Genomic DNA, 23,895 nt, shown 5'->3' on the forward strand with positions numbered 1-23,895 from the left:
AAACAAAGAATCGTATTACCACTTTTTTTTTGAGAAGTGATGCATGCATTTGTAGCTGTGCAGCCATCTCCTGAATACAGTAGGCAACTGTCTCTGTGTACATGTAGGCACAAAATTGTCCTGGCTTTCTTTTCTAATTTAATCAAACAGGTGGCTAAGTCAAGCCTTGTGAAACCGCCAGTAAACCCTTATTAAACCACCATCATCCAGGTTTAATACATCCTTGGTTAAGAGAGTACGCAGTTCACCTCTCAGGTTGCTTTGACATGAAACCTAATGCCAGTAACAGAGATAAGATTGAGACCAAAAGCTTAGCTATCGTGCCAAGTATTTATCGTTTCAATAATAGCTGTTGTTCTTAAAAATGTGTTTGTTTGGGTTGGGCTTGTTTTGCTATTTTGTATTGCTGGAAACAATATCAGTAGCCTGAGTATGTTGTCACAGAAAGTGCTGGTACTTTGTTACTGACTCATTTCTTGCTTCATTTCCCAGCATTTATTGTGTTTGTCAGCTTTTCTGTTCAGACAATTTACTTTGGGCTTGTGAGATTGACATAGCTGGAACACACAGCCTCGTAGTGTTTGCAGGTGGTCAGAGATGTGCTAACAATGTTCCAGTATCGTGATTATTGGTCTTATTATTTGAGAACAGAGAGAATTGAGAGATTACTCGATAAAAGTCTGCATAAAAACCAGCTGTTTGTAAAACTAGGCATGGTTCAGACAAGACATGAGTGCTTCCCTTTCCACTGCTGCTTCACTGGAGAATTAGGGAAGCAGATTGCTATCCTGGAAAGAGCTTTGCATGAATTGAAGATTTTCAGGCCCTGGGGCTTGAAAGATGTCAAGTGTCATGTCCAATTCTCCCTCTGGTTAACAGTTAACAGAATTGGTGGGGAAAACTGACTCTGTTTGGAATGAAAAGAAAAGAAATTAATGAATTGTATGCTGTCACACAGTTTTCGTGGGTTATTTTCTTTTTGAATGCAAAGCCAAACCAACCAATCAAAAAAGAATGGAGGGGAAAAGAGTGTCTCCTTTTTAATTTTGTTCCACTGAACAAGTAGGAAAAAACACAATAAGAAAAAAAAAAAAAAAAAAGTAGAATATTGGGAAATTGGAAATGGGTAATGTATGAAAGGGCACATTTTTCTTTTCAAGAAAGATGTGCATCAAAAGGAGTTTGCTTGGTTTTCTTTGATAAGAAGAACAAAAGCATGAAAAGACTTCAGTGAACTCCATCCATTTCTGCCAAAGAGACTATGTGGAAGAAAGCCATGATACCCTAAAGGGAAATTCCTTTCTTGAAATATAGCAAGGGGGTTGAGAGAAAAACATTTTGTAGCTGTCTGTAGAGTGCTAGTTGTTCTACAGTGTTAAAAGACATTTTGAAATATTGAGAGGAATGTCGTGTATTGGATTGTACAATAGCAGTGTGCCAGTACAGTGCATGCCTGATTCTTTATTCTGAATGACTGTATACATATAATAATAAATAATAAGAAGTACGGTATTTTATTATTCTCTTTAATTTCCCTGGAAAGTGTAGGAATATTGATAATTATCACTTTATTGAGTGACTGCTATTGGGGTGATGTAGAAAATACACTTGCCTAAATATTTTGTAGTGTTTCATACAAGTGGGAGGATATGTTGTATTGCTTCAAATCCATTTTCCTGTCAGAATTGAGAGCTGCAACCACTGCATTTCTGACAAGCAACCCGTTTGTTTGAGATTCTAGATGTCATTCACATCTTTAATTCCAGGATTCCAAGTTAGTAATGATATTCTGTGACAGTGAGTCATACAAAATGGTTTTACCCAGCATTAAAGAATATATTTAATTTTAAACATAAATGTTACGATAATTGAGATATGTATTTGTGAGACAGGGTCACTGGTGATGTTAAGCACAAGATCCCTCTTTCTTCTTAACTGTAGGCAATCTATTGAAGCACCAACTTGCCTAAAGGTTCCTTCACGTTAAACAGAAGGAAAGATGTGCTGTTATCTGGCAATTGAGTTTCTCAAATATTTTTCTCACTATTCAAGGACTAAGAGGAGATTTAGAATCTCTTTAAATTAAGCGCATGACCTTGGTGTATATTTGGGGCTGTTCAGCTTGGAGAAGAGAAGGCTACAGGGAGATCTTAGAGCAGCCTCCCAGCAGCCTCCCAGCACTTAGAGGGGGCCTGCAAGAGGGACTTTTTACAAGTGCAAGGAATGAAAGGCCAAGGAGTGATGGTTAAAAACTGAAAGATGGCAGGTTTAGATCAGATATTGGGAGGAAATTCTTTACTGTGAGGGTGTTGAGGCACTACAACAGGTTACCCAGTGAAGTTGTGGATTTCCCATCCCTGGGAGTGTTTGAGGCCAGACTGGATGAGATTTTGAACAGCCTGGTCTAATGGAAACTGTCCCTGCCCATGGCAGGGGGGCTTGGAACTGGGTGGTCTTTAAGGTCTCTTCCAAGCCAAACCATGTTTCCTTGATGTTTCTGGACTCGGCACTTGATTTACGCAGTCCCTAGGCTTCATTTGTGCCTTCCATTTCCAGGTACATTATATTATCACGTGAAAGAGAGTATTCTTCCTTAAAATTATTTGTGAGTTAGATCAACGACATTATTTTAAATACCAAACCAAAAAGACCCCAAAACAAACAAAACACCCCCACAACTTTGTCTTTTTAGCGCGATGCTGGCGCAGCATGCGCTCTTGGTGATTCATGCGATTGAAGTCTATTTACTGACTCCTCGATGGGAGCGGGAAGGGCGGGAGGAGGTCCTTGTCCCAGCGCGATGCCGTTCAGCGGCTGGCGCTGCGCCGCGGCGGCAGCGGCCGTGCCGGCGGCAGGAGGCGCTCCAGGATTTCCCAGCCGCGGCCGGGGAGCGCCGCTCCCGCGGGGATGTGCGGCTGCTGCCCGATCTATCGCCGTGTTTTCCAAAGGAAGGAATCGCCTGACGCTGTGTTTTCCAAAGGAAGGAATCGCCTAGCGTCGTGCTTTCCAAAGCCAACACCGTCAGACGGTGTTTCCCTCTTCTGTCGAAGCCCGGAGTAAATGTCGCCCCCTCCTCCGCATTGAATTCTAAGGGGGGGGCGGGGGGGGGGGGGGAGACGGCGGGGGACGGTAATTTGGGGATGTTTGATGTTGCGTGTTCATTCTGATCTGTGTAACTTTCCCTAGGAGAAATGTCATTCAATAATGCTGGGGCATTGTGCTGTGTAAATAAATACCTTATCGTACTTCCTCCCCTGCTATACATCTGTGTAAGCAATCATGGTGTTTTTTGTAGTGCATACATGACTGGATTTTAACATGCAGATTTAAGTAGGTAGAAGATTTTCAGTCAAGTCCAGTAAGTATTAAACTAACACACAAAAGTCCAGAATATTTTTGTCTATTAGGGTTAGCATAGCTATTCTCTGCAGCAGACTTTGTTCATAGCTCAGAGGTCTTCAGAAAACATCACATTTTGTCACTGATGCAAGCAACAATGCAAGTTATATAAAAATCTGTAGATACATACTTTAATATCTATGAAATATATAAGTTATGTGAAAAAATATTACTTTAATGGTAAGATTTTAATTTAACATATATAGCAGCAACAGTGAATGGCAACTAAAATGGGAAAAAGGAAAACTCCAGAAAAGATTCCTCAAAAGCAACTGCAGGTTTTGTGGTAGTATTGTGATAACGATTTACAATAACCTAATAAGTATGGAAGAGGATTCATTAGTGAGTGCATGTATTAGGGAAATACTTATGTCTTCAATGTTAATATACAGGGTTTGATCAATCAAAAGACAAAAAAAGTTTTGGGCTTTTTTGTGGGTTTTTTTTGGTTATTTATTAAACATTGATAATGTAAAATACTCTCGGACTAAAATGATGGAAAAAGTACTTTAAAATTTTGTTATTTCTATTTTATTAATGATGTGACTGGTAAGAAACATATTTTGAATTAAGCATTTGGCTGTGTAATGTTAAGCATGGGGTTTTGAGTAGTGAATCATTGACTCTGTTACTTGAACACATATTGGTAATGTGTTTTCTTTTTGATTCTCATATTTTCTCAATGCTAAGCTTACTTCATGGTAAAATATACTCCAATTCACACAGTAATAGCTTCACTCTAAACACCTGGCCCCAGGAACTGTTGCAGAGCATGGGATCAGAACTGGGGAGTGTCACGTCTCCAGCTCTTGAAATTGAACTATATTAAAACCTATCAGTCTTTCTCTGTAGAAAGCAAAATGAAACCAAAACAAATTGAGCTGAAAATCAATGAAAATGTTCCTGTATTAAACAAATCTTGAGAGGGTACATTTTTTTTTTTTTCTCTTAAAACCTCATCTCACACTCCTTTTTCCAACAAACATCCAGACTCTAAGCCAAAAGATATCTTTCTGTAAGGTTATAGAGAGATGGAGGAAGAAAATCCATCTGAGTTTAATAGGATTTTTTAAAAGGTTTTTTTTAAGTACTGGAGATTTAAACTGCGCTTTTTTTTTTTTTTTTTTTTTTTTTTTTTCCCTGGGACCACTTGAATTACTTTTAAGAGGTCTGGTATTTGAAATGATAGGCTACCAGTGTTTTCTAAAACTAAAGGCCATTAAAATTCCTCACAGAGTAACAAGTTATGTGGTCACTCATAGGCAGGAGACATTACAAACAAAGCAATATGTCTTAATATTACTTCATCCATAATCTTCCAGTGATTCATCCTCCAACTTTGTTAAAGAAGTGAATTTAACTTCTGCTTTTAAAGAAGTGAACAGAGAGCAATAACAAAACTGATTATGACATGGTCATCTCATGACAGAAGAATTGAACCCATCTTAATTTTCTACTTGTGTATTACGTGTCCTGATTAATGTGAGGAAAAAATCAAGTCCTAGTCCTGAGGCTGTCAGGTTGCCTGATATATTTTTCTTTTTTTTTCTTAAAGGTTGGTGAAAATTCTAAAATTTCAGCTGAAAGCAAACACAGCTGTAAGTGTATTTGGACTGAGTTTGAATCTACCCTTAGGGTTGAATGGGAATCATGGTTTGCTTGCAAAAGCATATCCTCTCCCGTACCATCCAACAAAGCAAAACCTTGCCAGCAAAACATTGTGGCCCTTGCAAAGAAGTCTCCGTGTTAGCAGCAGCTCCTGCCGCCGGCAGTGCTGCAGAAAGTGATGATAGTGACACACAAGTTGCTGACAGGCTGACACTGTGTATTAGTCTGTGGACAAATGGTCCATGGTCAGACCACTGTACGAGTCACTCGAGCCACGTTTCATCCTTTGTTCCGTGTGTGGGCTTGTACATGGAAGTGAAGTTATTTAATTAAGGGTTGTTTACCTGCCCACCGATTTCTTAGGGCTGTTGAAAATTCAGGTGCCTTCCTAAGTATAACTGATTAGGTTAAATGGAAACTATTCTTTGGAACTAGCAAAATGATGCCTTTCACTAATTTTTGCTGTTAAGTATTAGCTGCCAAAGTTGTCATATTTGACTGTAATGTTAGACTCACAAACTGATGCTAAATTTTAGTTTTTCCCTTTTTCTGTAAACTGTTAATTGCTGACATTTATCCCAAAGCTCCTGCTAAGGTCGCAGGATGACTTGTCTTTATGAGTCTTTCCTCTCAAGCTACTTTTGTACTTTCACTTTGCTTTCTCTCCTGGAAGGACAAAAGCACTTACTGTGGCTTTTGGACAGAACATGATGATGGTGAATAAAATATGTTGAACTATTGTGCTTAGACTGGTTACTTTTAATGAAGTAGTTGAGCTCATGCTTTTGTAGAGATTGCTGGAGTGACCAATGCCTCTCTGGCTTGAGGGTGAACTGGGAGATCCTCATTGATCTTTCTTTGTGCAAAATGCGTCTGCTTTGTGTAATACTTAAATGTATATTTTGTATATGTTTTGACAGACAATAGAAAGTTAATAAGTCAGACATCTGTGCCCAAGCAAATGAGGAAGAAAATTATTATTTTTCAAAATAATTTGTGGTTAGTTTTCCCAAAGAAAAAAATCCAAAAACATAAAGAAATCTCAGAAACTCAATGAAAGCTGCTGAATTCCTTTGTTTGTGTCATCTCCATTGAAATGCTTTTAAACAACATTTACTGTTGAGATCTCTGCATGTCACTTTCTTTAGGTTTTAGCTACTCAGGCACATCAAGCAGCATCAACAGATGCAGTGGACTAAGATAAGCATTAATTCACAGGTGTAAATATTGTAAATGTTGAGACTAATAAGAAATTATTTCTATTTTAATTTCTTTAATTCTTGTTGTGTTTTACATGTGGCCGCTACAACGTTTTTTTATTTGTTACTTTCCAACAAACTTTTTCTAATTTTCTTTTAGAAATCCATAATAAATAAACTTATGATCTAGCTGCAATACTTAATACTGTGCCCAACCATCTCTTTTTTTTTTTTTTTTTCTGGTGTTCACTTTATTTGCTTTCACTGTTCTTCAGATCAACGTGCTTTAATTCAAATACAGCATGTTTTTGTACTTGATTTACTCATTGTCTAAATCCCTAGATAAGTTGAAATTGTCAGGAAGTCTGTGTTAGTATGATTTCTGTATTCTTAAAGAAAAGACAAATATCACCCTTATATATCTTTGTAATATAAAATGAGAAACAAAGCTATGTTTTCTGTACTTATGTCATTGCTTTAAAGACTGAAGAAAAACAGGTTTATTGATCTACATGTCTAGGCTTGATGCAGGTCTAAGTGGTGAAAAAATCTTTAAAGTAAATAGAGAAGTTTTACTACTTCAAATATATAAATGTATTGTGGGTTCACATTCTAGTTACACAAATTTCATAAATATGGAGTTTTAGAACACAAATTAACAACATAGAGAAAGCAGTAATTTTCATCCTGGTTAATAGAAGTTATGGCACACTACTGCTCTTTAACACCATCTTGCAGAGTCTTCAGTAAGCCCTCATGTTCCCCTGCAATCTGTTTTATTCTTTGTGTCAGGTATGCGTGCTTTAATTGCACTGGGGTGGTGTTTGAGTTTGAATAGCCTTCTCTCAGCCTGAAAGGGAATAAGGTAAAGCCTTTCATATGGGACCGTCACAGCTGATTGTATAAAATGTAAATAACACTCAGGTGAGAAGATGAAAACAAGAAAAAGAAGGTTTTCTCTCCCCACAACCCCTTGTTCTCCTTAAGCAGATGGCTGGGATCTTATTCATCTGGTCTTGCTTTTATCTCCTGGTCTTGGGGGGAAAGGGGTGGAGAATTCTTTCTCTCTGTGGTATGGCAGGACTAAGCTTCTGCTTTCCCTTGGTCTGATGATTTTGCCTTTTTGTGGTGGCATCCCTGCTAATGCTGCAAAGCTTTCAGGTTAGATGGAATGAAAAGAGGTATGTGGTGGTCTTTTTGTTAATTCTTGTGGTATCTATGTGGTTTATTTACTTTTTTGAAGCTAGAGGTAAATGGAAGTTTTACTTCTGACTTTTTTCTCTTTGAGTAAAAGCCTTTCAAGTTCTTAGAGCCTTAAAGAAAAACTTGAAAGGGTTACTACAATATGCTATTATGGGTACTGTGTTTTAGAGCTATTTTCCTAAGAGGAATTAATGATGTTTTTATAAAAATATGCTGTGAAATGTTTCAAATTTGCACACAGGATCACAGAATATTCTGAGTTGGAAGGGTCTCAAAATCAGGCAAACAGTCCTTTAAACTGGGATACAGAACTGAGGCAAAGGCCTGGAACTTCAGGTTCAAGTATATGTACTTCCTTGTTTCTGCTTTCCCACTGGGACCCAATAATTTGCCTTAATAAATGTCAAAACAGACTTCATCAAAACTTATTTCTGTTCTTTCTCCTAAGCAATTTTGGTTTTTTGCTGTTAATGTTTCTGAAACTCTCAGCTGCCTATCCTCTGCAACCTCCCACAACCTCACACCAAAAGTGGCACTACAAAACAGAGGGCCTTCATTACTGCTGAGTTACACATCCTCTGCATTTCAGTGCTGTCCAGGTCCAGAATTTGGTTCTGCCTCCAGTGATGCTAGTTATAAACAGGTTGTAGACTATATTAAACTAAAGAATTTGAGGAAGCTGTCAAAAATATGTGAGCACGGCTAATCCTTAAACCTAGCTAAAACTAAAAGCATGATAAAAGTGGTGCAAATGCTGATGATATCTTGATTGGTGCAAAACCAGATAGTGGTGCTGTCCTTAGTGGTGTCCTGGATGAGGAGTTCAATTCTACAGAACAATGAGAGTTTATGGTTTTTAGTGTGATCCTGAGAGATAGAGGATGCATGACAACTCATTATTTAGTACCTCTGAGCTCAGTGTCTGGTCCCCATATGCTTAGGAGATTTGAACACTGGTTATTCAGTTTAAGAAAAGGGATTATAATTCTTTAACTGAATGGCTGCCCTGGCTTTTTATAAAGTGCTGAAAACATTCATATCGGGAAAACAGTGAATCTGTTATGAATAAATGTAAAACGAACAGACGGTGCTCAGACTTTTTTAGCTGACGAGAGATCAGTAAACACATGAATAAGGTGATTGCAAAGCATCCTGTGGATGAGGTTGCAGAAATCCTCACTTGAGCTGACATGTTCCTTAATTATTTTAATTTTGTCCTGTAACACCAGATATTTCTCACCAAGGGTAAATATTTTAGTTAATGTCACTAATGGCCTTAGGTTTTAAATCCATATTTATGAAATATTTTTCTCTCTTTTTATCTAAAGGAAAAAAAATAAAAAGAATGAATCTTGGCCTTCTCTAGATAAGAAAACTACAGAGGCATTGTTTTTTGACTTCCCTCCCCTAAAGGAGGGGGGTGGAGAGAATGAAATTGATTCCAAATACTCTGAAATGTTGTACCTGTTCTTACAACAAGCTTCCTGAAATGAACTATTTTAGATATATCTTTTGTAGATAATTTTTCTCTCTCAGTAGAAAAAGATTAGGAGTACTTTTTAAAAAAATTTGTTTCATTTAATTCTGTTCTCAAGGTTTTTGCTGTTACTGTGGGGTTTTTTGAGGCTTCAGAGGGAAAATGATGTCACACTGCTGTGATAGAATGTGTGATTTGACAGTTCTTCCTTTGTGCCCCATGAGGCAGAAGAGAACAGAATGAAAGTGCTTATTCCTGTTTCATTGCACATAGGTGTGCAGCAAAGGCAGGCAGCCATGCAAGGCAATCTGCTGCACCTTGCCCGTCAAGGAATAATCTCTGTATCCTTCTCGCAGGTTCTACAGATGTTACTTATGCACAATGGCTCCTAAACCTCCTGGCTGTCTTTTCCAATGCCTAAGGGCTGACCCTTATGTTTCAAAAATATTTCCTGCATGAAGGGCAATGTGAAGAGAACACTGTGACTGCTTTATTTTTTTTTCCCTAGCACTTACAAACTTAAGTCCCTTAGAAAATTAACTCTGAGAAAACTAACCAAAGTTTATTCAATAAAAAGGTAACAAAAGGCATTACTCCTCTAAAATAGAGGAGATTGTACAGATGGGAAGAAGTGTTGATTAATTCACTGCTTAAATGAGATTGTGAACTGTGCTCCATTTTTCTCTTTTTTTTCTGCTAGAGAGGTTTTGATTATTTCTAAACTGATATTTACTGAACTTTTAATATTTCTTGAGGTATTTAACCTGTCTTGTAGCCTGGAGTCGGAAGTGCAGGTATCTGTTGTCCACATCTTTCTAGACCTTTACTCACTTAGTGACTTGTGCAGGGTCTCATTGAATAATGGGTGATAACCTGGAGAGTTCATTCTGGGATCTTCTGAACTACAGCTCAGAGTCCAACTTGCTGAACTATTCATCTTTCTGTAGTAAAAGGGGAATATTGACCATGCAAGTATTGAAACAGTACTGAAAATAAAAAACAGTGTTTTAAAATTCCTACTCAAAAAAGAAAATCTACGTGATATTTCAAAGGTGGAAGTGGTTGGTGCATTGGGTTTGCGTGGCCAAGCTTTTGTAGCTGGAGGAACAGTGATGGCTTCTGTGAAAAGCTGCCAGAAGCTTCCTTCACGGAACAACTCTGCAGGCAAAGGTCACTTTGGAGGAGAAGGGGCAGAAGCTCCGGGCGCTGGAGCTGAGATTCCTTTGCAAGTTGTGGTGCAGCTGTGCCTCTGCAGCCCGTGGAGGTCAGTGGGAGTGCAGATCCACCTGCAGTCCATGGAGGAGCCCATGCTAGAGCAGGTGGACACCTGAGAGGAGGCTATGACCCCGCTGCAAGGGAGCCCATTCTGGAGCAGAGTCTTGGCAGGGATCTGCAGACCTGTGGAGACAGAAGCCTGCACTGGAGCAGATTTTCTGGAAGGACTGGTGACCCCTTGGGGGCCCCAAGCTGGAGCAGGCTGTGACTAAAGGACCGCACCCCATGGAAAAGTGGTCCATACTGGAGAAGTTTGTGGAGTAGTGTTGCTGATGAGATGGACTCACATTGGAGAAGTGAATTGAGAACTGCCTCCTGTTGGGGGGACCCCATACTGAAGCAGGGGAAAGACTATTCTCCCTGAGCAGTGGGAAAACAACTTGGGAACGATTGACCGATTCCCCATCTCCCTGCACTGCTGGAGGGGAGGAGGTACAACTGGGAAGAGGTAGGGGAAAAGGTGTTTTTAAGGGTTTATTTCACTTCTCATTACCCTGCTCTGATGTCAATAACAAATTAAGTTAATATCCCAAATTCAAGTCTGTTTTGCTCGTGATGGTATTTGGTGTGTGATCTTTCCTGATCCTTAAGTCACAAATCTTTTGTTTAATTTTGTCTCCCATCCTGCTATGGAGGAGAGTGATAGAGAGGCTTTGCTGGGTCTGGCATTCAGCCAGGGTCAGCCCACTACAGTTGGAAAAGGCCTTTAAGATCATCAAATCCAACTGGAAGACTAATTGCTCATCCAAGAGAATACAGGTGCTAAAAATCACAAAATATTTGAGTGAGACTAGGATTGTCTGTTTCTAGTTCATAATTTTTCTTTCTTTCATGTAGTGTTATCTATCACTGAGAAATAACTTGTACAAACAGAAACAAATGTAATTTTTCCCAGGGTTTTCAGTAGCCTGCCACAAATTTTGTACAAAAGAAAAAAAACAAAACCAAAACCCTGTAGCTGCAACTAAAGCATGTGCAAGCAATTTGCATTTGCTTTGTGATGCTCCTTTTCAAGGCAGAGGAAAGCTGTTGGGGTTCTTGAATACACAATTCACCTGTAGTATTAATTAAATTATTTAGGTTCCTTTAAGACTTTGACATTTTAACATGCCTGTTTTAATTCCTCAGGCCAATATGGGATATAGAAAAAAAAATTTTAAATTCCCAGACCCTTTTGTAATAATTCTTTCATGCTCTATTAAAGTCAGAACACAGATTTTAAATTTTAAAATGGGGAAAAAAGAAGTGTTTTACTGACAACATTTGCAATAAGATGAACTTAAATGAACAAAATCTCCAAATATCCAAATCTAAAAGGTAACAACTTATAGAAAAACAAAAGGGACCAAGAAGTTATTTGGCCACATGTAGCAGCTAGTGGTTTCAAAACACCATTTCTGACTTGCCTCTTGCAAATGTCTCACAAAGTAAGCATCCATAGTAGTGTTCCTCCAGCAATTCCTGTGCCCTCTCCAGTGTAAGAGGAGAAACTTGTGTAGTTGTGACTCCACTGTTGCATTTCAGTGTAAATGGATGTTGACTGCTGTGAACGGTGGCAGCTGGACTCTGGATGCTGCTTCTGGTTTTTTGAGTTTTTTTTAACTCCTGCTATGAAGACTGCAACTGCAAGGAGTAAAATACAGAATGAGGAGCTGCAGATAGTAACATAACAAACTACCACAACCATATTTACCAGTTTGTTGCATATGTAATATTCATATTTCTACGACTCAGGGGTGGGGGTAGATATGTGTTAATGTATATGAACCGGAGATCTTCACTGGGTTGTGGGGGTTTTAATTTACTATTATTAAAACTTTTCTGAACATTCACAGAGAAATTCTACTAAGAACTGCTACTGAGATTAATATTGGTTGCAATTTTCTTTTTTATATAAGTCTTGCAAGTCTGGAGAAGTTCCAGGAAATGGGAAGAACTCATCAGCTCTTAAACAAAGTAGACAAAATAACCTCTGTAACTGGGCTGGTTGCCTGGACACCGCCACTAGACAAGATGATTGAGACTGATTTGGGATGCAATCAGGCAGTAATGTTAGCACAGCTAATGCCAGTCAGCATGGTGCTATGGAAAGAAATTGCAGTTGTATTTTCTGTTGGGTTAGATTGGAAGTGCGAAGTGAGGTGGTCTTTGCTTATGTGCATGTGTGACATGGAGCTTGTATGCAGTGTGAGTTTATTGAAGCAATAGATGTGCTGACAGCAGATATGAAACAAATTAGAATTATGTCAATGTATATAAAAGTAAGATGTGGAAGCATTCAGTAATTATTCTCAAATCAGAGAATTCCAGTAGGACTTGTTCCTTTTTGGAACAAGTATTGGTATTTTGTTGTGGATGCATAAAGTCATTGCTGGCTTAAAGGGGGCAGAGAGAAAATGAAAGATGCTGGCCCTGTGTGCTTCTGAAATGGACAGTGAAATAGAACTGAAACCAGTGAGGTTTTGGGATGCAATGTGTTAGCAATAATAATTATTTAAGAGAGTATTTTTGGAGACTAAATACATGTGCTACCCTGAAACAGAAGTCTCTGGGTACACCTATAAAGTCATTTATGAGAGAGTCATTGGCAAATATCTGATCAAAGTTTCTCTTTATAAAGACATCAATATGTTATTACTCTATGCGATGTGAATTTCTTTTTCCCATTTGTATGTGCATGCAAGTGGCAGAACACCAGCATTATGAAGAATGCCTTTGTTCATTAGACAATAATTAGCATGTAACTGTTAACTCACTTGCACCTTCTCTCTAATACCCTTTGTGGGCTAACCCAAGCTGGATGCCCAGAGGCTGCCAGATTCCAGAGACCTTATTTCCAGCAGGCACGCAAATATCCCTGTGGCTTTATCTCCACCTGGTCTGGTTTGCACAGCTCCTTGCTGATGCTGGTTTGTGCTAGTGGCCTTGTACAGGATAAGCACAGCCTTGTGGCCTGATTTCCTCAGTCTTTGCAGACTCAATGGGACCATCACTCTTTGGGAGATGGTCACACGCTACCTTCCTGCAGAAGCCATGGAAATATGAGTTATTTGTTTTTCAGAAATTTCAGCTGCACCATGTGTTTTATCTCTTTCTGAAAATATAACACTACTTTTCAAAACAACTTTTATTGTGTTTAGAAAGACTTGAAAACAAACACCTCTGGTGCCCAAAGCTTAACTGATGCTTTTCAGAAAAAAATCTCCAATTTTCTTGTGATTTTTGCCCAACACCAAAATAATACGCATATGCTGCTGACAAATTGGAGAGCTAATTTTTATAGTTACATTTGTGCAAGGAGGTGCAAAAGCTTTCAGATATATTGAAGCCATAGTGGAGTCAACATTTTTCCATTTCAGCGAGTGAGCAAAAATAACTTTGGAGAAAGAAAAGCTGTGTGCTTACTGAAATTGTTGACTCATTCCTTAAGGGAAAGCATCTCAGTTATAAGTTACCTGTCAGTCCTTCCACTCTGTGGTTTGTTGGTCTAGGGGTTTTTTAATGTTTAATTTTTGTTTCAGATTCTCTGTCTTGTCTCAAAATTGTGTTTTGAGCAGTTACTAGTTGTCGACTGCCAAATTATGATAATCCATCAAAATCCATGTGGAAAAGGTTGGTAGTATCCTAAATGGGACTGTCTGAAACAAATCTCGAGTTTTACAGCAGCTGCTTCAAGTAGGAACAGCTTCCTCAGTTCTCTGTGTACTGGGTAAACCCTCCCCCAATGCGGTGTCATGACTGTTCAGGAAGAGGTTAAACCTTTTTTTGCGGCAGCTTGAGTTACTTAGTTCTAAATATATTGTCAAACATAGGGCACTGAAACCGTGGCCAGAAAGAGATCTGTAAGGATTTTTTTTTTTTAAATGAAAAATAGCACAGAGAAGCTGCAGAAAACAAAATGTATGGTCAAACGAGCTGTAGAAATGGCTCTTGGGGTGGGGGGGAAGATTCAGAATGCCATTGGGATCTGAGCTATTTGTAAAGTTCCTTGGAATAGGGAAAACTAAATTACAGTATGCCTCTTTTCCCTGAATATGGAAGAATTTGGAATACAGTTTTTTGGTTGTGTTTTGGGTTTTTTTTTTAGAATGTAGGAAATTGTTACATAAATATCTTTTGGAGAGTACCATGAGGGAGGTAGGAATTATTTTCTGAAAACAATAGAAATAAACTTTTGTGCGGCTCTTAAATAGATCAGATATGCCTAATCTGTTTCAAAAAATGTGGAGAAAAGGTGAATGAGTTTGTGTTACATATCTGAATTTATTCATTGTATAATATCCATAAATGTCTTTAACTAAACATTGATGTTTTAAGCTTTCATAGGGATCAGTGAAGTTTATTTATATATTTCTGAGATATGGATCCATGCTATAAAAGTGAGCCACAAGAGTCAGCTTAAAATATAGACAGCTTGCAAAAAAAATGTGACCATCACAGGGCATGATTTAACCTAGCTTGAAAATCCTTGCTTTGTCGTAGCTTTAAGTAGATGGCAAACTTTAAAGGTTAAAAACTGGATTTTACAGAAAACAGTCTTTTCCCAGAAAACCCGATATGGAAAATGCAGTTATTAATTGTAGCTGGCTTAATGCATCTTTGGTTGTTTATGATTGCTGTTATTATTATCATCTCCAGAAACACTTGCACATGATAAAGTTCATGACAAAAAATTGCAGACGCCAATCTTCAGAGCAATGTGAAACCACCTGAATGCTTGCAAAGGTTACTACAGCCTGGAGAAGTTGTGGTTGAAGAAAAAGATCCAAGGGCCTTTCATAGCCTTGAGAAAGGCTGTGCTTTGTTTGCTGGGTCTGTCACCTACAAGGGAACTGTGGCCTTCAGCTGGTAGCAAGAGCAGCTGCAGCATCAGCCACTGTCTGTCTTTCCACACCCCTTCTGGCCTTGTCCTGCAGTAAGAGAGAACACAACCCATCCCTGTGCCAGCTACTGCTATGACAAAATCACAGGTGATGGTCACAACCAGTGGGACAAATGGGAGCTGCTACTTGTGAGCAGTGGTTCTCTGGGGCACGGGGGAAAACTGGCAGGCAGGGTGCAGCAGAAGACAGGCCTACCCTAATATGAAACTTCCTAGAAAATGGACTTAGGTCACTTGTTCAAATTCATAGCCAAAACAAACAGCAGCAGCAACAACAAACCCTCACTTAAAGGAAAACCTCTGCCATTTTCAACTGCTGTAAACAGGACTGATTATATTTTCTTCTGTTCCTTGCAGAAAGTACCTGACTTCAAGCCTCTGTTCTCCTTTTTCCTGAATTTAACTGTAAACCTAAATGTTGTTTTACCACAGAAATGTGGCACTAATCTGAATAGGATCTTTCATAGAAACTGGTGAACAGGACCATATGTCCTCTTGTAGACAAATAAGTATTGGATGTTTGAGAAAAATCCCAGAACATCAACTTCATTTCCAATAGTCTCTAAAACCCCTCACCATTTAGTATAAAGGTTTTGTTTCCTTTTGTGGTGTTATTCTGGCTTTTCTGTTGTTTTTAATAAAAATTTTAAAGAGTGGGAGATCTTGAGGAGGTGATTCATATCTACATGACACTGGGGCAGATTAAATACCTACAGGAGTTCTTTCAGTTCAGGTTTTACACAAATAGCAGAGGTCAAACTTGTTAGAAGGATAAATGTGAGCGCTCCACGGTGACCACTTGGTTATCACATGGTTATCTCTTCTAGTGTCCAGGATGGATTTAACTGTTAAGTGTATGAAGGTAAGGCTCTGTTACCCCCTGTTATCCCACACTGGGGGGCATCAGTCATTCCAGGAAAAGTGCATGTCTTTCGATTTTTGATGAGATGAGGGGACAGCTGTGCTTTGACCGGAAGCATCTGTGCACAGCATCAAGCAGGACCAATGAGTAAGGGTGAGGGAAAGGGCCAGATCTATAGTCCTCAGTAAATCCATGTCTGCATAAAAGAAATTCTCTGAAATCCTGTAGACTGGAACTACTGCCAACAGGCAAGAGCTGGTGATTAAAGAAAATAATCCTTGCCATTTGATGGCTTGTTCAGAATTTGTGCAGGGGATGAAGCAGAGCATCAAGTGCACCTAAAAGGCAAAATAGATGTTTTCTGCTGGCTGACATTTATTCTTATTTTCTTTCATTAGAATGGCTTTAAACATCCATTTGCTCAGGATTTTGTGTGACATTAAATGTGTGCTTCACGTGTCTGTAAAAAGAGAGGTAGCCTTTGCATCTATCACTTATGCACAATATTAACTCAGTAATGCCCTCATGGGGATGAAGGCTCTGGAACACGTAAATGAAAGGATTGTTGTTGAAACTCCATATGCTCAAACTTAATTCCTTCTGCACTGGAATTACATATGTTCCTAGCTTAAACCGTACTTTTCTGGTGGCTTAGAATGGTCTAGCTGATTTTAATAACTTGTTGAACTGGGATGTGAATGTATTGCTATAACATTAGTAGTATTATGGACTTTTCCAATTTTTCTTTCCATTGGGAATGTAATTATTTTCTACCATAATAGATGTTGCTTCTACCTCACTTGAGGTGACACATTCTGTGTTTGAAAAAATGGTAGTTAAGCATTGAAAGAATCATTAATAATTTGTAATTGCTCTTATGATATTTATAACCAGGGTGATTATTTTGTCTGCCTTTTCCTCTCTGTAATTTGAAGGCAGTAGTGTGGAGTGGGAGAGGTTAAGGTTCTCAGGTTACTGCTCCCTATAGATGTTAAGAAATCACTACTGGAGATACTCAATTCTACTAAAGAATGCTGCTGTCTCACATTTTGCTGTGGTTCAGATCACTGAACGTCTGCTGAGATCTGGGCCACCCAGAAAACACGTAGTCTTCGTGATATTATGCTACAAATCTTGGAGGGACATGAGAGGGATCTTCATCACCTCTCACACTGGCTTGGTAGGGAATCCACTCAATTAGCAGATTGATTTTGTGCAGAGGAAGATGGAAAGAAACCTGTCTCTCTGTGCTGACATCTTATACCCCTCAGGTAGGCTGAGTTGGCCCTACTGCACGTTGTGGTTTTCTGTATGGCTTTGGGAGTGTTTGTTGTTGTTTTTTGTTATTTTTAGCATTTCCAGACAACAGTTTTGAATAGGATTTGGCTGTCCCAGCCCACACTGTGCAAAGACAGGTTAAGAATGCCCTACTTGCCGTTTGCAAGATTTTTACTCTGTTCAGAAAATTTTTCCAGCTAATAAGTTTCTTTGCAATGACAATGAGTGAAACTGAAGAAGGGGGTGGGCGCAAAGTGTACAGGTCTGTTCCTGCATCCTCTTACTGGTTATCTGAATCCTGCTGCACATCTCGGTACAAACTGCATTTTAGTCTCTTTTCAGGCACTGCAACATAAGCCTCATCTGTCTCCGTAGGAGTTGAGCCCTGAAAAGACTCTGCATCCTAAGGTCAGGGTCCTAGGGAGCCTATTTGTAGTCAAAGGCTTTCTGCAACAAAAGCAGATGATCTTTGCAAATGTGCGGTAGGATTTCCCTCCCCCGCCCCTCCTTTTGAGAATGATGGTTCCCTAGGATTAAAGGTGTTTTCTGGTGTGCTTCAGAGAGCCAGTGGTGATTTATTTGGTTTTGTGTTAGTGGGTGTTTTTTGTTCGTTTGTTTTGATTTTTTTTTTTTTTTTTTTTTTTTAATTCCACCTTCCCCACACCCAGCTGTTTCCTCAGTTTGGAAAATAAAGGAGCAGGTGAATCATCATTTCAGCTTTCCAATCTTTATTTTACGTGCCATTTTACAGCTTCTAATAAGCTGTAGGACTAAACTGCTGAGATTCTTACTAGAGACACAAGACAGGGCTATGACAAAGTAAATCTGTGGTGCTGTCTCTCATGGGGTAGGTTTCACTGAATAAGCATCAGTAATTTTATTGATACTGGCCATCAATAACTTAATTGGATTTAACTGTATACCAGTTAAATCCACTGCTATGTGACTGCTGTTTTTCACAGTATGTCTTGTTCAAAACAGCATCGTTAACTGTACAAATTTAATTTATGTTAAATGACATTTCAGCCTTGTGGATAGCTGCCTACAGGAAATATCTAAGCAATTTCTTCCTTCTTTCTCTGAGAATGGAGTGGTGGTGTGGGTGGTAATGAATATTTAGTCTGTTATTATTTAAAAAAAAAAAAAAAGAAACAGCACCCACAATCAAACACACTTTCTGACAGCATTCATTAGAATTTAATTGGAATTTTATCAAGATGAACTTAGTTAAACACTACATTACACTAAAAGCAAGGGGGAAGGTTCCAATGGACTGTGGAACTATACTAAGAATGGATTTGGCTTGTTTTCTATACATTTGAGGCTGTTTGGGGCAAGGATACTCAAGAGTGCAAAGGCATGGGTTTAGACAACATAATGGGGAGAAAAGTACATCTGTGGTACTTGTGGCACTTTACAGAATTGCTAGGTTCCACTTTGCATTTGTTTTCTGAATATACATGTAAGTAAGAGGGTTCTTTTCCTTAAGAATTTTGTACCCAAGGAAAACCTTACAGCAGCTGTGAAGGGATTGTACATAACCCTGAAGCAGTTATTCTGCACCAAGAAGTGCACTGTAGAGGAAGTGATCTCCTAAGAGTGTAAATCCATGGTGAAACTCCTTTGTGCTTAACATTTGAAACAAATAATGGCTCCCTACAAAGCAATAATATGCTCACCAAAATTTTGATTTACATTCACAACTTTTATTCTAATCTGTGAAGCTGTGGGAGCCTTGTGAGGGGTGTAAGTGACCTAATGAAAGGCTGGAACTGTTTAAACAAAGCAGATCCTGTTCTCATCAAGCAGTATGGTTTCAAAGTAGGGCACTTGGCAGCAATGCAGAGAAGTTTGGTTTCTTGCCATACAGCAGTTCTGTGAAGCTTGGGAAATCTCTCCTTCCTGTATGCTTCGTTTATCTTTCTGAAAATTTATAATGATCTCTCTTGTATCACCAGGAGTTTCACAGCTTAAAATCTAGATAAAACAAGTTATAATCTTCAGAAAACCTGCTTAGAGGATATCACGGAGCAAGGGACTTCATGCATGGCAGCCTGTTGCTTTGGAGACAGACAGATATGTGCTGAATCCTGCTCAGTTTCTTGATTTAGAAGAGCCAAATATTCTGATGGTTAACGTACAATATTTTACATGTTGGAGCAAAACACTCTAATCTAAATCTTGCAGTCTGTATGGTTTGTTTTAAAAAAATATATTTTGAATGGTTTTAGTCTCTCTTTCTTTTTTCCTTTCTCTTTTCTGGGACTCTGCTTCCAAGACATACGTGCATTTTCTGACATCTCCTGAAATTTGATTCCCGATAAGAAGTTAACTTTTCATTCCAGAGCATCTCTAATCCAGGCCACCTTCACTCCTGTCTTCCTAACCCTTAAAAGCTCTCGTTGTGCAAGTCCTTTTAACATAGCCTTTTAACATCCACTTATTTGAGGACGTCCCAGGGACATCTTTTGTTCCTCTTCTCCAGCTAGGCCACCTGCTATTCTCATTTGAGACTGTCTTTTCTTACCTCATTATGTAGAGCCTTCCTAAGCAAGTGTTTAGCTAATGAGGCTCTGGCACTGCACAGCAAAAAGAGGCTACTAAGTATTTTTAAACAAATGTTCAGATTTTAGTAACTCAGCAGAACAGCTAGTTTTCAGTGGAAGCAAACTCGTCCCTTTTTGAGGAGAATGAAAAATTGACACTAAACAAGTAGAAGTCCTTTGTGACATTGCTGATGGACAGCAGAATCAGAATCCTAGAAACATCTACTGTATTATTATTAATAACTTATTTTTGTGCTAGATGCTACATGGGCCAGTAAACTCATAAGCTTTTCAATCACATAAAAATTGCCTGGATTGAATCTGGAAGAAAGGGCAGCAGGTTGATTCTCAGAGCTTACCTTATTTCCTTAAAAATAACAACTCATAAGGAAAAACTCTTGCAAAATTCTGATGTTCTCAGCTGAATTGCTCAACTATCTTTTAACAAAATAAAGTCTCTGAGTTAGGATTGCATTCAGCAGTTGTGTGCATATGTAACAGGTTGAGGAATTCCTCCTTCTTGAAAAGTCAAATGGCTCAATTTTCTCAAGAAACAAAATTAATTCAGTGTGTTTTAAATAAAATACAGTGAATACACTCATACTGCAGTGGCAGGAGGGGTGTTGTTCCCTCCCTTGTAGCCAGCATTGAAGGACACTCAAGATTAAGAGCAGATCAGCTTAGTTCACACATTTTTGTTGTCTAAGTCAGAATACTGACAGAATACAAAATTATAGTTTACTCAGATAAATGGAGATTAAAACCTCATGTTCTCTACTGGGATTTGACAAATATTTGATTCAAAATTAACTAGAGGGAGCTCAACACAGGAATACCATGTGTTTTACGGCAGGAATATGTGCTGGGGAAGAGAGGGTAGAGTCAGTTTCTCAGTTTAATTCTGTGAGTTTTGTAAATGTTACATGAAGGGATATCAGAAGACATCTCCACTGTCTTTCTATTCAACCAAATAATTCCTGAACTGGACTTAACAATTATTCTTGCAAAAACTCTCAATCAGCCATTTGTAGTTTTTGATGGATAATCTGTTTTCTAAAATAGGGTGCCTATTCCTAGGCATTCTAGTTTACAATCTAAACAGTTCTGTGCTATGTACTAGTGATAGCATAATGTTTTGTCACAGATGAACATGATTTTTTTTGTAGTGAGGTCACCATGACATTGTGATTGATCGAGTTGGTAATATTATAATTTTTTAAGCTTTTGTGAAGTTTCTGCTCTTTTTTCAAACCTATCAATTTTTCTCATTTTTTTTTGAGCTGTCAAAACCACTTGCAACCATAATTGGATCCTTTTTATGATATTAATTTTGTATTGCAGAAAACTATTACTCTTTAATAAAGTCTAAGATTTACTGAAATGTAGTCCTACTGTAGAAACATACAGAGTCAGATATTAATACTTCCTTGTTACATATTACTTCCAAAAATATGCCACTGGAGAAAAGAGTATGTCCTACTCTCTGAAAATGAACAGCTTTGTGGTAGTTAACACAGGGCAGAAATTAAATTCCAAATAAACCCCATCTCTTTACCCTGCTCCTTCTGGTAAGAGAAGGACAAAGGTAGAGACTACAGGTTGAGACAACAATTTACTGAAGGCAAAACAGCAATGGAGAAAGAAATACACACTCAGCCCCTCTCTGCAACCAGGACAAGCTTGTAATACAGTTTCAGTCTTCTACAGTGGCACAAAATCCCTCGAGCATAAGCCAAAGTCCCTTTACGTGGTTAGAGGCACCTAAGCAAGTTTATTTTTATCTCTGTTTTGCATATTCTCTTGTCTCCCCTGGTTTAATCATGATTAAAACTGTGTTATAAACTCTTCATGCATTGTGTAATACATGGATAGACTCCTGTGAGGCAAAGCTGCTGGGCACATAAAATTAAAAAAAAAAAAAAGAAAAGAAAAAAATAGGGAACAACAAAGGCTGTTGGAAATGCATGTTCAGTGGTGATATCAAGAAAACTGTAAAGGGAGAATACCGGAATAAAGTCTATTTATAGAAAGTATGTGTCAGGAGCACAATGCACTGAATAGAAGAAGAAATCTTTGAGCTAGCAATGTGCACAGTGGCATATATATATATAGAACAGTTTTCTGTGCTCTACAGAGGTTTTGTGGCTTTTTTTAAAGCAAATTTATTTTTTGAGAAAGTTGGTATAATAACACCATTAGAAATAAAAAAACCTTTGGTTACCTGCAAACAGGGGAAAGTATGAAGAAATGTCATGTTCAAGCTTTCTCTGTTAGTACTTGTTAACCCTTTTTAAAGGTGCTATGAGACAGACGAAACCTTGTGAGTTTTACATAATCATTTTACAATTCTAGCATTTCAGGGTGCCCATGGAGAATGTTTTTGTCCCGATGCCTTTCTATTTTCTTGGCTAGTGCCCTTGGCTTTGGAGGAGGAACATCTTAGAGGAATTATTCTGGCGACTGAAGAGAACTTTAAATTAGAAGTTTGTAATGATGGCAGTGCTATGATGCAAGCATCTAAACAAGCAAATAGGTTTCAGAGGAATTGTGATGTCTCTAGTATACCAGTGTATTCTTGCTTTTGGAGATATGAGAAGGTTAAAAAAATGCTAAATTTGATAAGTGTCTTCTTCCTTCAAAGACCCTAATAAAGGAAAGAGACAGAGCGTCAAGGTCACTATGACCTGTCTCTAAAATAATCTGGAGGTATCCCATCCTGAAATGTTGCTGCGAAAGACTAGGTCTCAAAATATTTTTTTTCCTTGAAAAAATGGCTAGGAGTGATCAAATTGAAGTCTTGGAGTAGTGTATGGCCTGAATATTTCTGCTAGTTTGCCATACTACTTCAGTCCCTAACCTGACAGCTATCACCGGATAGGAAGTGGATTATTTCGGAAATGTTGTACTATGAAAACAATTTGGTTTGGCTTCAATGAAAAAACCCAAAATTTTTGCATTTAAAATAAGCCACTGTGCATTATTTTTCACGGTTCTCTCCTCTTATGTGGACTACATCTTTGTATATTGGTTTGGTTACAAAATATAATCCATATTTTTTCCTCTCTCTTTCAAACAGGTTAATGCTCGTGTTTGTCTTTTTGTTGTGTTTGCTTTTAATTACTGTAGTTGCACAAAAAAGTCTTAACATTATATATATATATTTATGACTATTGTGGTAAACTAGTACAGAGCATTGTAGGTCAGTGTTCTGCACTGCAATTAATTTTGCAGTGACTGAGTTTTAGTATCAATAGTATATCTGTGCTCTAGAAGATGGTAGTGGAGTGGTTTTACAACTGTAATTGCCAATGGAATATGAAAATTTCCTGTGAAGGCAACAGATAACACCAGAATCCAGATGTTCCTTTTCTACTTTATGCATCCTTCCCATCGAAGGTGAAGTTTCAGTATCTGTAGTGCATGAACTGACACACTGTGTGGGAAGTTCTTGATCCAAAGAGCTGCCTTTGTTCAAATTATTAATGAAACTGGTCTTGACCCTATGTGTTGTGGTGCATTAATTGGGTTTATATTTCTAATGTTCTTTTATATCAGTCCCTGCCCAGCTGTGCACAGCCCCCTCATTGAGGTGTAACCTAATCTTGTTTCCTCCCCCTGAACACTGATTGGGCGAGGCCTCTGGGTCTCACCTATGGGCCCCACCCCTGGGGGAAAAACCCACAGCAGGGGAGGGGCCAGCACTCTCTGGCACCAGCTTTCCATTGGATAGGGTCTCAAGGCTGAGCAGGACATAAGAATAAAAGCAGAACTATCCACCAAGCCAGAGAGTCAAGACTCTTCCTCCACCTTTGGCGGTGTCTAGTCCTGTGGACAAGGCTACACCTATGAGCGTGGCAAAGCAGGGGATCTTTTCTCTGTCTTTAATTAGTCCAAATGTAGTGTTAACCCAATATGCTCTTAAATTTTACGTTCAGGATATTCATCAGCAATCAAATGAATCAAAGGGCTGTTTTTTTGTTGCAAGTTCATTTGGAATGTTTACATTTCCATTGAGGAATGTTGTTCAAGCAGTTTCAGCCAATCAGGACAGATTAGTAAGCAGTAGCATTAAGACAGCTGCTGAAGAAAGAACCCCCTCTAAAAGCCAGAGGAATAATAAGGAGTAGCTGAGCAAAGCACAATTTCAAGTGTATTGATGCCCAAGA

At 38.6% G+C, this 23,895-nt stretch overlaps 1 long non-coding RNA gene across 1 annotated transcript in view; it reads left to right on the top strand.

Moving 5' to 3' along the window:
- Window positions 1-7,206: 7,206 nt before the first annotated feature.
- LOC120761070 (uncharacterized) overlaps window positions 7,207-23,895 on the top strand; it is a 30,349-nt gene continuing 13,660 nt past the window's right edge. The window contains exon 1 of the long non-coding RNA XR_005703550.2: window positions 7,207-7,387. This is a non-coding gene — a long non-coding RNA (uncharacterized LOC120761070). The remainder of the gene's footprint in view (window positions 7,388-23,895) is intronic.

The sequence above is a fragment of the Hirundo rustica genome, chromosome 1 (genome assembly GCF_015227805.2).
Source record: "Hirundo rustica isolate bHirRus1 chromosome 1, bHirRus1.pri.v3, whole genome shotgun sequence".
Classification (NCBI taxonomy): domain Eukaryota; kingdom Metazoa; phylum Chordata; class Aves; order Passeriformes; family Hirundinidae; genus Hirundo; species Hirundo rustica.